General features: G+C 35.4%; 1 protein-coding gene across 1 annotated transcript in view; it reads left to right on the forward strand.

Moving 5' to 3' along the window:
* Positions 1-16,213, forward strand: part of GPM6B (glycoprotein M6B) — a 207,941-nt gene that overhangs the window by 52,969 nt on the left and 138,759 nt on the right. The window lies entirely within an intron of this gene.

A 16,213-nucleotide genomic window follows, 5' to 3' on the forward strand; every position in this document is an offset into this window, starting at 1 on the left:
AGCACTTGTTCTTCAGCTTCTTTGATAAATATGATAACCCTTGCATAGAAGCAAGTACTGGTAAAGAATGGGACAAGAAAATTTAGCATTCTCAAGCCTTAACATTGGGTTGTTGTTCCATACATTGTTTAACTGTAGATAGTTTTTAGTCACTATATAAGTGTTACATTGGAATGATTTATGTTGGAATGAACAAGTAATTAGGAACATGAATTATTGCTTATATTGTTGCAGAATGAAGCTCTCGTCCTTAGCTCATCATGCTAACTGCTATATTGACACAGAATAGATATCAAGGAGAAATATGAGACAGTTTAGTTTCTTACTAAATTTGAACATCTTCATTTACTGCTTTGGACAACACTAGTTCCTAAAACTAATTTCACATTTTTGTTTTGCATCACATTAGATTTCAGGGTGCCATTTCAAATCTTCCCCTAAAAATTGGAAGCCAGGATTTGTGCATAAACACAATGAACCTTTTGAGGGTTATCTAGATCAAAGATGGGAAATCTGTGGCCTCGTACATCTTGTCAAATGTGAGATCAAACTCTTTAAAACACACTGTGATATTATTGAACATCCAGTTTAAGAGCACAGCCTGACTGTAATGTAGCTTGTACCCTCCGTAGGCAACTGTCTAGTCTGTGCCCTTATGGTTTGATGGTCAATGTAACAAATCTTCTGTATCACATATGTTTGGGGGTTCTGAGCCATTTCCTATTTGGAGGCTGCTTGGCAGGTGCTTCAGTACACTTTGTTTTGTTGTTTCTGGTCCTAAACAGGCAACAAAATAGGAAGTGTATCAAACATGTGGTGCAAAAATTTTACATGAATTTCTGGCTTGTCAGTTCCACACACAATTTAGGCTATCCTATCCTTCTTCAGAAAGCATTGGAGAGATAGCCTTGCTTTTTTTCTGTTGTCAAGCAAACCTTGCAATATTTTCTCCTTAAAATTTATGTCTTGTTTCATTAGGTTTATGAAAGTTGCAATATTGTGTAACAATATGTTAAAAGTATACCAGTAGGGGCCATCAAATATCTATTCAAAATTACATACCAGATATGTTCTTCTATATCAGGGGTGTCAAACTGCCGGCCCATGAGCCAGACGTGTCACACGGAAGCTGTGCCCACCCCATTGCCAACAATGGCTAAACTGTCCCAACACATTGCGTGATGTCATGTGACATCGCAAGTTTGACATGTCTGTTTTATATGTAGAAGATACTTCATTATACTTAGAATAAGTGGTACAATCAAGTGTCTTCTATACACAATGAACACTACCCTGTTTGCTAATTTAAAATAAGTATCTTAGGGGGCTCCTACTGCAATTTTAAATATTTGCAAAAGAATTGCTGAGTTTTGTAGCATGTCAAAATACTCTAAAATGTTACATTTGAAATGAATATAATAAAGTGCATTGCAGTGTCATCTTGTTAACTGTTTTTCCAGCAAAAAAAATAGATAACAGAAATAGGTTTCTGAAAATGTGAATTTGTGGAAACTGTAACAAAGGTTGCATACATTTTCTTGAAGAAGCTACATAATCTTTTAAGAATTATTATATTTGTTATTTTATGTGGTAAATAAGATATAGTAAACAAAAGTTGATTACAAAAGAAGGTGACACGGAGCCTTCTGGTTTTGTAAAATAGCTCATCAGCCGAGGGATCACGGGGCTCCGCACCCTACAGCCAATTTCTGCCTGCTAGGCGACCCTAAATGGGCCTGAAGTTGCCCCGTAGAGGCAACAAAGAAGGAAGGATGTCCCGCCAATTGTGGAGAGATGGCAGTCAATCCGATCGGTTTGGGAAAAGACCTCCAGAACCCAGCAGGAGAAAGGCTAGCTTAACTTCAGAGTCTAGCCCAAGCTACAAGCAGCCAAAACCCAAAGGCACTACTTCAAGCTAACTGTAAACAACATGTTTGGAACTGGGTAAGAACAGTGATTTTCTCTCTTCTACTTGAAAATTGATTTCCTGGAGAGAGAAAAAGAAAAACCCCAAGAAGCAAAAAGCCTTCGAAAGTGAGAAGGAGGGGATCTTTGCCCCACCCTCCTACAGATGGAAGCGGTGAATTAAACTTTTCAGGGGGAACAGAAATATACTGAAATGAAATGAATATAAGATTTAATTTGGATAAGTTTGAAATTGGTGGAATCTGTTAAGATTTTCCTTTTAAATCATGAAAACAGAAGTAAACAAGTATCTATTACTGACTGTTGCTGACATCAAGTGGTGGATGAAAATATACAACAGCAGTTGCTTTATTATAGGGATTGACAAAGCCCAGGAAAAGATAAGTTGGATTTGGTGACCTTCAATGTCTTAATAACAGAGAACAGCTGTGACAAAAAAGAAAGAAAAAATTTTGGGCTATCTACAACGTGAGAATTATAAACTCAAAAAAAAAAAGAATTGACCTTTCTGGATTACAAATACCAACTCAATTGTGACTCTAAAGCTGTTTGCAGAGAAAGGAAAACCCTGATTTTTAGCTGTCATGGAAAGCCAGTGATCTGCAGAAAGAATATACCAAGAAAAAACAAATATTTTCCAGAAGGAGATCTATTCTATGTTGCAACTAATCCAAACAACAATGATCTCAAACAATGAGGAAATTAAAAATAACTTTGAAAATATAAATGAACACATCTCCAATTTAATTTTACAACCCCAAAATTCTCAGATTATAAAAACAGAGAATGAGCAGAAAAAACAGATAAATGAATATGAGACAGAGGAGAGAGATTTCAAGATGGAACTTAACAATAGAAGAAAGTATGACTTAACCCAGATGGAAAAAAAAACCTTACAGAAAATACTAGATATGGAAAAGGTAACCTGTACCCTAAGATTACAAAATAAGTCTGAGGACAAGAAAAAAGATTTAACAAAATGGATTCTGCCAGGAGAACTACAAGAACTTGAGAGATAAAAAATGATAAATAGAATCAAGAAAGAAAGAAACAAAGGAAAAGATTCTCAATGAATACGAAGGGGCAAAACCTTCTTACAAAAACATGTTACCTGTTTTGCCTTTTGTACCTGCAACAACACATTTAAGATTATGGAAAGATACTTTGATTCAGCGAAACATATTGATCAGGAAAGATGTTTGGCAAAAAGAAAAAAAGGCTAAAGTGAGAATTAAGTAATTAGATGATGGGATTTACCAGAGGAAATATTTAAAAATTAAACATCTGTTTGAATATGGTTAAAGAAATAGAAAGATTTTGGATATAAATGAAGATTAGTTTAAGAAGGATGAACCCCTCAAGTAACATACTATTTTTTCTTTCTTTTTTTCTTTGTTTTGTTTTTTTATATGAGAAATAAAAAAATGTTGGGATGGTTTATATAAAAGAAATGTTTTCTCTGGTTTTTTCTCTTTTTTTAAGATATGAGAAATGTAAAAGTGTTGGGATCGCTTGTATGAGAAAAAAGACTTAAATACTTAAGTGTAACTATTTCTGAGAAAATCTTAACTGGTAAGAATGCTTTGAATATTGTGGGGAAAACAAATTTAAATAAGAATTCTGTAAACAGGATCTGTGATGAGCTAATTAGAAAAGAAGCTTTATATTGATGTGGTTATTATTTGCAGAAACCTGAGAAAAATGTCTATATTTAATTGTTATTTGTTCAAATAATAAGAACTGTATTAATTTAAGGTTGGCAAAAGAGAATATTATTGGAAGAAGAAAAAATCAAGCAAAGCCATTATATGGACTGTAGAATTATAGAAATTGTTATTGACTGTTTTTTAAATACTAACCCAGACAACATACTGTTTACCAAATATTAAAGTGAGTATGTTAAAAAATCAATAAAACATATTTTTTTTAAAAAAGGTGACGAGACTCCTTAAATGTGACTGTACAAATACAGTCACAATACAGAAAAGACAAAAAAGAACCAGGGATAAAATTAGAGCAGACACAATTAGATAAAATCCTTTTAGGAACAGAAGACCAAATGATAAAAAAGATATATCAATATTTATTAGAACAAGATATGCTAGAAGATCAGGTAAAGATACAAAGTTAATCTGGAGTAAAAATTTTGGTTACAGTATAGGTAAAGGTAAAGGTTCCCCCGCACATGCGTGCTAGTCGTTTCCGACTCTAGGGGCCGGTGCTCATCTCCGTTTCAAAGCTGAAGAGCCAGCGCTTGTCCGAGAATATCTCCGTGGTCATGTGGCTGGCATGACTGGACGCCAAAGGCGCACGGAACACTGTTACCTTCCCACCGTAGTAGTCCCTATTTTTCTACTTGCATTTTTACGTGCTTTCGAACTGCTAGGTTGGCAGAAGCTGGGATGAGTAACAGGCGCTCACTCTGTTATGCGGCACTCGGGATTCGACCCGCCAAACTGCCAACCTTCTGATTGACGGGCTCAGCATCCTAACCCACTGAGCCACCACGTCCCTTTGGTTACAGTATAGACCTAGATAATTGGCAATCACTATGGGATAGAAACAGGAGGTTAACGCTAGCCATCTCCTATAAAGAGAATTTATACAAGATGTTTTATAGATGGCACCTTCCCCCCACAAGGTTAGCAAAAATATATTAAAAAAATCTCACTGACATGCTGGAAATACAGAAAGCTTCCAGGGACTTATTATCCAAAAGCGCAAAATTTTTGGCACTGGATAAAAAATTGGTTGGAAGAAATATTATTACAAAAAATTGATCTAAAACCAGAAACCTTCTTATTAGGGATTATTAATGATAAATTTAGCAAAGCATCTTTTTACTTATTATTGCATATTTTAACCGCAGCAAGATTGGCCTACGCCCAAAAATGGAAAAGAAAGGAAACCCCTACTTGAAGAAGAAATAATAAATAAAATTTTATCCTGTGCCGAAATGGACAGGTTAACTCTAGAGATTAAAAACAAAACTGAAACAGAGTACTACGAAATTTGGAAAAATCTGTATGATTGGTTAGAGAGAAGGAGGAACGCTGAGATGACTATTGATTGATTAGCTGATAACGTAAAGACTTTTTACTAGCACCATATTAGGATACAATTGAAAGATATTTAAGCACAACGTTGACAACTGAAAGATGGTCTACTAGAAAATTTACAGATATTATATGTACATTTTGCTATACTTTGTTCTGTCATAGAATGTATTTTAATTTTCTGTTTTTCTTTCTGTCACATAAGGTAATACTAATAGCAGTGTTGTAGCCAGGGAAGTTGAATCGTGTCTACTTTTGTTTTTAAATGTACATTTAATAAAAAAAATAATAAAAAAATGTTTGTTTTCCAAAGCGTGAAAAACCATCTTTGACATACAGTAGAAAAAACATACATTTTAGAGTCTGCTTCTAATTTGACTTGGCTTGGGTCCTTTTGCTTAACTGCTAGGGTGGTTTAAAACAGGGATACAGTATTGCAATAACACTGTGATGCTTTCATCCTTTGTATGTTGAATGGAAAAGTTGAAAAATATCTATTCAAGTGGACTTGAATAGACTTGAAAAATATCTATTCACAGGACTTTTACAATTACATCAACATGGCCACCCCTGCATGTCCTCAAGTGTGACTTAGCATCCTTTTGTCCATTGTGTTGAATAGACATTGAAGTAGTCTGTATTCAGAAGCCTCATTAAGGTAATTGCTTGAATCTTTCTCATTTGCTTTCAGGTAGACTGGACCTCACACATTTCACAATCTTGTTGTACAACAGTTATAAGAGTATCTTCCTAGAACTAATCGGCAACAAATATTTATTAAGTGTTCTCCCCCTTTTACTATTGAGGCTGTGTAGTGAGTTTCCCTCCTTGTATACACAATTACTTTATAGGCAGTTGTATGTAAAGACAGTGTAGCTTTCATGCTGTTATTTTAAAATAGTCTGGACACCAGGAGGGCAGAACAGAACGTGAGGATGATGTAGAAGGGCATTATTTATTTTCAATTTGGGGATGAGTTCTCGCTAACTCATGCATGATTGCCCCTGAATCCTATGCATTGCAGAAGGGGTGAGGCTAGCCTCACTGGAAAAGGAAGGGGCAGGGCTTGCATACTGGCATCCAGAAATGCCACCCCATTATAAGACCAGAAATGGAATTTGTGCTGCACAAAAGGCTTGGAAAAGCCACAGCCACTGTTTTGTAAAGTAAAGTAGATCACAGCTTACTTCTTGGTCAGTAGAAAAATGTGGGACAGACAGTAATACCCCCAGATGGATTTGCAGTGGAACTCAGTGGTCCTTAATAGAACTATGTCTATGTGGACAGAAGCATGCAGTGCAGTACCTGCATGCTTCCCTCCAAGTTGCTCTTCAACATCTTCATAAATGACCTAGATGAGGGGATAGAAGGAAAACACATCAAATTTGCAGACAATTCCAAGCTGGGGATGAGGGGAATTGCCAACACTTTGGAAGATAGACTCAAAATTCAGAAGGCTCTTGACAGACATTAGTATTGGGCCCTATCCAACAAAATGCAGTTCAGTAGTGAGAAAAATAAGGTCCTGCACTTAGATAGGAAAAAATCAAAGGCACAGGCAGGCAGTACCTGGCTCCACAGTAGTAGCTGTGAGAGGGATCGAGGTGTCCTATGGACCACCACTTAAGTATAAGCCAGCATTGTTTGCAACGTCCAAAAAAGCCAGTGCAGTCCTAGGATGCACCAGCAGAGTAATAACATCAAAATCACAATAAATGATAGTGGTATTCTATACTGCATCAGTAAGGCCACACTTGGAATACTGTATCCTGTTCTGCTCACTATGATACAAAAAAGATGCTGAGCCCTTAGAAAGAGTGCAGAGAAAATGAGTGGCTAAGGGAACTAGGTATGTTTGGCCTAATGAAGTGGTGTGACATAATAATCATCTTTCAATTCTTGAAAGGCTATCACAGGGAAGAGGGGGTCAATTTATTCTCCAAAGCACCTGAGGGCAGGACAAGAAGCAATGGGTGAAAGCTTCCCAGAGGGAGATCCAACCTGGAACTAAGCAGAAATTTCCTAACTTTGAGAACAATGTCAGTGGAACAGCTGCCTTCTGGAGTTGTGGGTACTGTATCACTGGAGGTTTTCAAGAAAAGATTGGACATTTATCCAGGATGGAATAAGGATCCTGTCTTGGACAATGGGTTGGATTAGAAGTCCTTCATGGTCCCTTCCAGCCCTGTGATTCTATATGCTTAGAGGAGGCCACAGGCAAGATTTTTTTCTTGCGTGAAAACACCATCCATCATTTTGTGTATGCATACCCAAAATGGAGCAATGACATAGGATGGGGAAGAAAACACAGTTGTATCAAATTGCCCATAGAACACATAATCCTGAACTTATTCTGGGTTTTTTAAAAAAATTTTTGGATGGTTGTGGTAAATGAATGTACAGTGAATCTTAGTGGAAATAATCATGCTATATTTTGGGATGATCTGACTTCTTGTAATTCTTAGGTGGAATAATACATTTAATACAACCATTATACTTCATGTTCTCTATTATAGCCAGAATATTAGTTATGGAGTTTTTGTTCCTGCTTTATTACCAGGTTCTTTTCTGAGGTGGGAATAAACATGGGCAGTTGCTTGAATCAGAGATGAAGTTTATTCTGAGAGTGCAATATTCAGTCAGCTGTCAGAGGTGGCCATGCCAAGCCCTACCCTGCAAACCCTTATATAGGGAAAGCTTTACCTTTGATAGTCTAAAGCAGTACCCCTCAATCCTTTGGGCACCAGGGACTGGTTCTGTGGACAGAGGTTTTTCAGCAGATTGGAAGGGTAGTGGTTTCGTGTGCTACCTGCATCCTGCGGATGAGGCTTCGTTTGTTTGCGCAGCCCGATTTCTGGCATGCCGCGGACCAATGCCAGTCCATGGACTGGGGGTTGGACCCCTGGTCTAAAGCATACAAAAGCATTCCCTCTAGCAATTCCAAGAAAATACACTTGTCCTGAATTAAGAGAAATGCCACTTTTGCAGTCAAGCACTGTTGAGCTGGGATTTCTGCTTGTTTAACATTTGTTGATTAAAAGCAGTGATTTCTTTGGGGGAGAGGATCTTCTTTTTTTATTTGATCAAAGACATCTCAGGTTAAGTTTCCGACATGGAGGGATGTTTGTCTTATTATATTGGTTTGGGATTTTTTGCTGCCATTTGATCTTTTTTTAGAACCTATTTTAATTTACAATTTTGAATCCTTTGTCCTGATTACTAAAGAAGAATGTGTAGTGGGAGCACTATAATTTTCTTTCTACAATTTATATGTGGACTATAAGGGTTGGAAAACCAAAATTGTAGGAGTCACCTAACATTTTAGTATTAAGAGCTGATTTTTAGATTAATTTAGAAACTAGTATATTTTTGACAAGCAGAAGAATCAAGCGGGTTTAATATTTTTGCATGTAATTACTAAGATTCAGTGGGCAAATATGTTGTTGCTTGAAGGAAACAAAAAATTAGATGCAAAACTACTATCAGTAGACAAAAACAAATCTTAAAAAATTGTTTCAGTATTTGAGTTGAGTATTTAAAGTTCATTGATAAATAAGCACCACAGCCTTTAATTTTTTGTGCAAGTTGCTACTTAGCTCTTAAAGATTATTTCAGTGATATCTACATGTTAAAATTTCATTTATATGGGAGAATGTACAGGACATTGCAAGTGGAAAATGTTGCTTCTAAAAGTTGACAAAGCTGCATTGTAAAACAAGAAGAAACTCAGATTGTCCATTGTTCTCATTTTAGTTTGGCAGTAAGATGCCAATTCACTGTGTTTTTGATTGGATATTTTTTCATGTCATGAATACAAAGATATGTTTTCTTTCATCTTTACAGTGTTTAACCTCTTACTGGATATACTAAAATATCAAAGACTGGATTATATAGCATTAATATATTAACTATAGTGGAATGCATATTTTGTATGTATTTTCTCAAAATTAAATCTCACATGATTCCAGGAAAATGCCTATAGTAATAATATGGAAATATTTCATAATATTTATAAATATGAATCTATCTATCATCTATCTATCTATCTATCTATCTATCTATCTATCTATCTATCTATCTATCTATCTATCTATCTATCTATCTTTTTATTGAGGTTGAAGTGTCAGACTGCTAAAGATAATGTCTTGCTTACATATCCATTCCACTCCATGATACACTTCCTATTTACAAAAACTGTTGTTCTCAAGTAATAACCCCCACATGTAGTTGAAATATATTGAAGCAAGAGGAAAATAGCAGTATAACCAAAATTTGTTCCAGAAAGATATCATGTGTGATGAGCAGCAATATTTTAAAAAGAAGCAGATATTACTGTATGAACTCACTTCAGAAGGGAGTCTGAAGAATTATACTATGACATAATCATGGCTGTGAGGAATTAAAAGGATTATGTTGCTTCAATCTTTCAGAAGAATTCCAGCTCATAGAGAGTGATATCAAGTGACTAAAAGAATTAACAAAAGGAATCGGATATGAAAAAATTCCATTTGATTTATCTAACCTCTTATCCTGTTTACCTGGATACCTGGTTACCTGTCCTGACCTACATTGGTTAAAAACCCTCTTTTTTATATATAAATATTTTATTAAGTTTTTATAGTTACACATCTTTAGTGCTTAATAAACACTGAGTTGTCTGGATTCACATATTTAACATTAATAGTAATACAACTTTCATCCATGTATAGAAATTATCCCATGTTTGAAAGTATTCTGTATCTTTTTTCTCTTTCATTTTCAGTGTGAGCCTATCCATTTCCTCACAATCTAAACTTTTCCTGATTATGTCTTCTTCCGATAGTGTTTCTTCATTTTTCCAATACTGTGCAAATGCAATTCTCGCTGCTGCTAATATATATACTATTAAATATATACATTTTTTGTCATAGCTCTCTGTAATTATACCTAAAAGAAATAATTCTGGCTTAAAATCTACATGTTTTCTTAACAGTTTCTGTAACCACTTGTGTAATTTTGACCAATTTTTTTTTTTTGCGTTAGGGCATGTCCACCAGAGGTGATAGAACATGCCTTGCTTTTGCCTACATTTCCAACAATTACTAGACATGTTTTTAAACATCTTTGCTAATCTTGCAGGTGATAAATGCCATCTATAAAATATTTTATATAGATTTTCTTTATAATTAGCTGCCCTTGTTATTTTATAGTTTTTTCCTCACAAGTTTTGCCATTTTTCTAATTCTACATTGTGCCCAAATTTTTTTGTCCAAGTTATCATTGTTTCTTTAACTTGTTCATCTTCCACCTTCAGGTTTAACAAAAATTTATATAGTTTTTTGATCAGTTTTTCATCTGATGACAATAGTATCAGGTCAAACACTGTTTGATCTTTATAGAAACCATATTTTTAGCATCTTTTTCATATCTTTTTGCATTTGCCAATGTGGCCACCCATGATAGCTCAATACCCTGTTCTTCCAGTTCTTGTTTAGTTTGTAATTTCCCATGAAAATTCAAAATGTCTTTGCATGTCACAAGTTTCTCATTGTTGATTAAATTTGGGTGCACAAACACTTCCATTGTCAAGATCCATCCTGGTATTTTCATATAAGTTTTCATTTTTATCTTTTCCCATGTCAAAAGCAAGGCATTTCTTATATAATGATTTTGAAAGTATTTATGGATTTTATTTTTCCCATACCATAGAAAGACATGCCATCCAAGTTGTAGTCATGTCCTTCTAGGTATACCGTATTTTCTGGCGTATAAGACAACTGGGCATATAAGACGACCCCCTACATTTCCTGTTAAATTATAGGGTTTGGGCTATACTCGCCGTATAAGACTACCCCTCTTCCAACGCACACCAAATAAAAATTAAAAAACATCAGATTTGATTTTAATATGGTAATTTTAATTCAAATGCTTATGACATGCAGGTACTTAGTAGGAAAACTGTGACTTATAAACATAAGGCTGTTTGTCATCAAACATGCAAACATAAAACAGTGCAAGTGGATTAAACTTTTCCTAATTCACTCTAAAGCTTTCCCTGCACAGACCAAATGGGAGATCCGCTCCAATTTTTCCAGCCAGCCCGCCCAGTTCCTGAGTCAAATGTGTCCTTAGAGCTAAGCAGCTGCTCTGACTGCTGCATTCCCCACCTGCCTTTCAAGTTGGGATAGACTGCAGCTGCTCTTCAACTTTAGAAGGAAAGACGCCCAGACCCCAGCCTGTAAAAAATCACAGACTGCAGCTTCTTCTCCAATTGGTCCTGCTTTCCCTGCGCAGATCAAATGGGAGATCCGCTCCAGGTTTTCCAGCCAGCCCTGTCCCTAAAGTTTCAGCACCCGGCGTATAAGATGACCCCTGACTTTTGAGAAGATTTTCATGGGTTAAAAAGTCATCTTATATGCCAGAAAATACGGTAGTAGTCTTTTGTATCTAAGGGTTATCCACTCTTTTAGCCATGTTAATGCAGCTGCTTGAGAGTATAGAACTCAGTCTGCTAGTCCAAATCCTCCATTTTCTTTTGCTTCTTGTAGCAATTTAAGTCTTATTCTGGCTTTTGATGAATTTCAAAGTCAATGCATTTAATTCATCAAAAAAAATTTCTCTAATTTTATAGGTATTGCTTGGAATAGGAAAAGTAGTTTTGGTAAAATATTCATTTTCACCGTCCTTATTCTTCCCAAGACTAATACTTGTAAATTTTTCCATCTTACCAAATCTGATTTTATTTGTTTTAATAGTTTAAGATAATTAACTTCTTTTAATGTCACACACCTTGCTGTTAAATATATCCCCAGGTATTTAACTTTCTTAACTATCTGAAGATCTGTTTTTTCTGACAATTGATTTTTTGTGTCTATCTGAAAGATTTTTAACTATCACTTTAGTCTTATCTTTGTTTATTTTCAATCCTGCAACTTCTCCAACTTCTTCAATTTTTGTAAATAATTTAGGGCTTGTCTCCAATTGATCTTCTAAAATAAATACCAGATCATCCGCAAATGCTTGTAATTTATATTTTTCCTCTTTTATCTCCATACCTTTAATTTCTGGGTCCTGTCTAACATTTCTATTCAACACTTCTAGAGTTAAAATAAATAATACTGGAGATAGCAGACACCCTTGTCTTGTGTCTTTTTAAATATTAAAATTCTCTGTAAAATCTCCATTTACAGTTACTTTGGCCGTCTATGGTAAATTGTTTTAATTATATTTATAAAATTTTCTTCAAAGTTCATATAGTTTAATTGTTGTACCATAAATTGCCAGTTGATATTATCAAAAGCTTTCTGTGCATTTAAAACAATTAAAGCCATTTGTTTCCCTGGATGCATTTTGTAATATTCCAAAGTATCTAAGATCATTCTTAGATTGTTCTTTATTTGTATTTTTGGTAAAAATCCATTTTGATCTCGATGTACAAATTCAATCAAAAATCTCTTCAGTCTTTCTGCTATTATTGAAGCAAAAATTTTGTAATCTGCATTTAATAAAGATATTGGTCTATAATTCTTTATCTGAGTCAAATTTGAATCTTCTTTTGGCATTAAAGTGATATTGGCTTCTATCCATGTATTTGGTAGTTTGGCCTCCACTAAAACTTCGTTAAATACTTCTTGCATTAATGGGCTTAGTATATCTTGTAGGCTTTTATAAAATTCTGCAGGTAGCCCATCTGGGCTTGGTGTCTTATCGTATTTTGTCTTTTTATAGCTTCTGTTAGCTCCATCATTGTGATTTTCTCATTTAGCATGTTTTTGAAGTTCTCTGGAATCTTTGGTAAGTTAGCATTTTCTATGTATTACCTTATTTTTTTCCTGAGTAATTTCTTCTTTATCATAAAATGTTTCATAAAATTATTTAATTATTATTTTTTAATTATATCATTTTGGTATTGTAAATTGCCTCTCACCTCTTGCAATTTATTTATCTGTTTTTTCTTTCTGTCTTTTTCAATTTATAGGCTAACCATCTGCCCGGCTTATTAGCATTTTCAAAAAAAAGTTTTGTTTTGCTCTTTTGATTTGTTGGGCCATTTCTTCAGCTTCTATTAAGTTTAATTTGTGTTTTATTATCTCTATTTGATTTTTAAGCATCTTCCTTTGTGGGTCTCTTTGTAATTCTAATTTCGTCAATTCTTTCTTTAGCTTTGTTCTTGTTTTTTTTCCTTGTTCTTTTTCGCCATGTAAATTATGGCTAATTCTCTAAAATATGCTTTGGCTGTATACCAAACGTTTTGGAATGATGTATCTTCTTTCTTATTTTCTTTAAAGAAAAATTCCATTTCCTTTGTTACTTTTTGTATAAAAGTTTTGTATAAAGTTTGATTTAATGCCCATCTTAGTTTTTCCTTTGTTCCTCTCCATGTCATCTTTATTGGATTATGATCCACCCATACATTAGTTTCTATCTCAATCTCTTGTATGCTCATTCTTAGTTCAGCAGATATCCATATCATATCAGTTCTAGACCATGATTTATGCCTGTTTGAGTAAAATGTTTATTGAGATTTCTTTGTGTTTTTCTCCATATATCCTGTATACAAATTTCTCCTGCCATTTTAAAAAAAGATAGGTAGAATGTTCCTACCTTTTTTCCCTATTATACTACTTGTGGAATCTAGCTTTCCATCTACAATTGCATTAAAGTCTCCTTCTAAGCAAATATTTTGATATTCCATTTCCATTATTTTCTTGTGTAGTTTTTGATAAAATTCTTTTTGTTTGTTATTTGGTACATAAATTGTTACCATCAGTGTTTTTGATTTAACATCATTTCCACCATTAATATTCTTCCTTCTTCATCTGCATAATTTTTGGGGGGGTTCATTGTTTCTTTTAATATATAAAGCTACTCCTCTTTTCTTTTGTTGTGCTGATGAAAAGAAGAGCTTCCCAATTTTCGGGCATTCCAGAAATGTATAATGTTGTCTTTTAATATGTGTTTCTTGAAGACAAACTGTATCCATTTTTAGTTTTTGTAATTGTATATTTCCCCCCTCTTCATGGGGGAGTTCAATCCATTTATATTCATTGAAAGAATCCTATTATCCTTCTTCATCTTCTTCAATTATATTTAGGTTTTATTCTTCTAGTTGTTCTTATCAGTCTCTGTTCTTTTCCCTTTGCCCCTCCTTGATTTATGTTTTCTGTGTCTTCTTCCCTTTGTTTAGCCACCCCTTCTATTGCTGTCTCTTCCTGTTTTCTAGATTCCCATTCTGATTGAAATTCCAAGCTTCCTTCTTCAAAAAAACCTTTGTGTCTGTCATAAAACTCCATTGCTTTAAAGACAGAGTCCAATATATATGTTTTGGAGTCCCAATTGAATAGTATCCCCTCTGGCATTAATCATCTAAAATTCACTCCTTTTTTAATTAGTTCTTTGGTCAAGAATTGATAGTCTCTTTGTGAGTCTCTTATCCTCCTAGGTATCTGCTTCAAGACTACAATTTCTTTTCCCTTGTATTGCAGTGGGTCATCTCTGACTCTTATTAATATCTCATCTCTTATAGATTTTTTGACAGATTTAATATGTACCTCTCTAGGAACTTTGTTTCTTTCATAGCTTGAATTGACTCTAAATGTTTGATCAATCTCTAGCAGTTCTGTCATCAAGTCCACGAGATCATCTTCTTTATCTGTGGAGATGGTTACCAGCATCATATTCCTGGCTGTGCAGCTAACGAGTAGGTTAGCTTGGTCGCTCAACAGTAAGAAACTGGTGAAGCAGTCACAGCAGTGCCTGTATTTTCTGCGTCGCATGAGAAAAGCACATCTTCCTTCCCCTGTCCTGACCACTTTCTACAGGGGGACGATTGAGAGCATCCTGTCATACAGCATCACAGACTGGTTTGGAAGCATCACTGCATCAGACAGGAAGGCTGTGCAGAGAGTGGTGAGGATGGCTGAAAAGATCATTGGCAGTTCCCTCCCCTCCAACCAGGATATAGCACAGAAGTGTTGCTTGAGCAGGGTCCGTAAAATTAAGTGGGACACTACACATCCTCTTGACGACCTGTTTTCCTTGTTACTTACTGGGAGGAGGCTTCATGGTATCCGTAGCAGAACATCCAGATTCAGCCATAGTTTCATTCCATACAGCATTAACCTTGTGAACTCTCAGGCTTCCTCCTTCCGTTATATATTTAAGATGGACAGTATTTAATATTTATTTGTTATGTAATGTAGGGGCGTGGTGGCTCAGTGGGTTAGGACGCTGAGCTTGTCGATCAGAAGGTCGGCAGTTTGGCGGGTTGAATCCCGAGTGCCACGTAACAGAGTGAGCGCCTGTTACTCGTCCCAGCTTCTGCCAACCTAGCAGTTCGAAAGCACGTAAAAATGCAATTAGAAAAATAGGGACCACTACGGTGGGAAGGTAACAGCGTTCCATGCGCCTTTGGTGTCTAGTCATGCCGGCCACATGACCACGGAGACGTCCTCGGACAAGCACTGGCTCTTCGGCTTTGAAACGGAGATGAGCACTGGCCCCTAGAGTCGGAAACGACTAGCACACATGTGCAGGGGAACCTTTACATTTTTAATATAGGGGTGTGGGTCTATACATATGTTGTATTTAGTATGGTTAGATGTGCATCATGTATGTGTTTCACTTTGAGAGCGGGTAACTAAATTTCATTTTTGATGTGTGCCATGGTGCCCATAGTAAAATGATAATAAAGGTTATCTTGTCTTGTCTTGCCTTGCCTTGCCTTGCCTTGCCTTGCCTTGCCTTGCCTTGCCTTGCCTTGCCTTCCATATGTTCTGAAATCTTAAAAAGTGAGATGCCTTTTCTATTTCCAAAACCACCATTGAGTCTTCAAATTCTTTATTTGCCTGCATCAATCTTTGATTTTCATCTTTTATTTCTTCCAGCTTTTGATATGTTTCTACTGATTTGTCTTCTGCTTTCTGAATCCTTTGCTCATTCTTTGTAATCTTCTGTTGAAAGTTTTCTAACTGAGATTTCAGGTCACGAATTTCTTCCTTCATTTTATCAAAGTTATCTTTCATCTCTTCATGATTTCTCTTCATGTCTTCTTTGTGTGAAGTAATAGCCTCCTGGATTGCTTGTAATGTAGTTTGTGTTTCATTCTGGAAGCTGTTGGTTTTTTCTTGTTGTAACAATGTGTCAATTGATCTCTGATACACAGGATTGGGGGTAGTAGACGATGGTGCTGAGAATGGGTTTTTTGCTAATTTTAGCTAGATTAGGAACACTCATTTTTATTCCCAACCTCC

Source organism: Vipera ursinii, assembly GCF_947247035.1.
Source record: "Vipera ursinii genome assembly, chromosome: 4".
Taxonomy (NCBI): Eukaryota; Metazoa; Chordata; class Lepidosauria; order Squamata; family Viperidae; genus Vipera; species Vipera ursinii.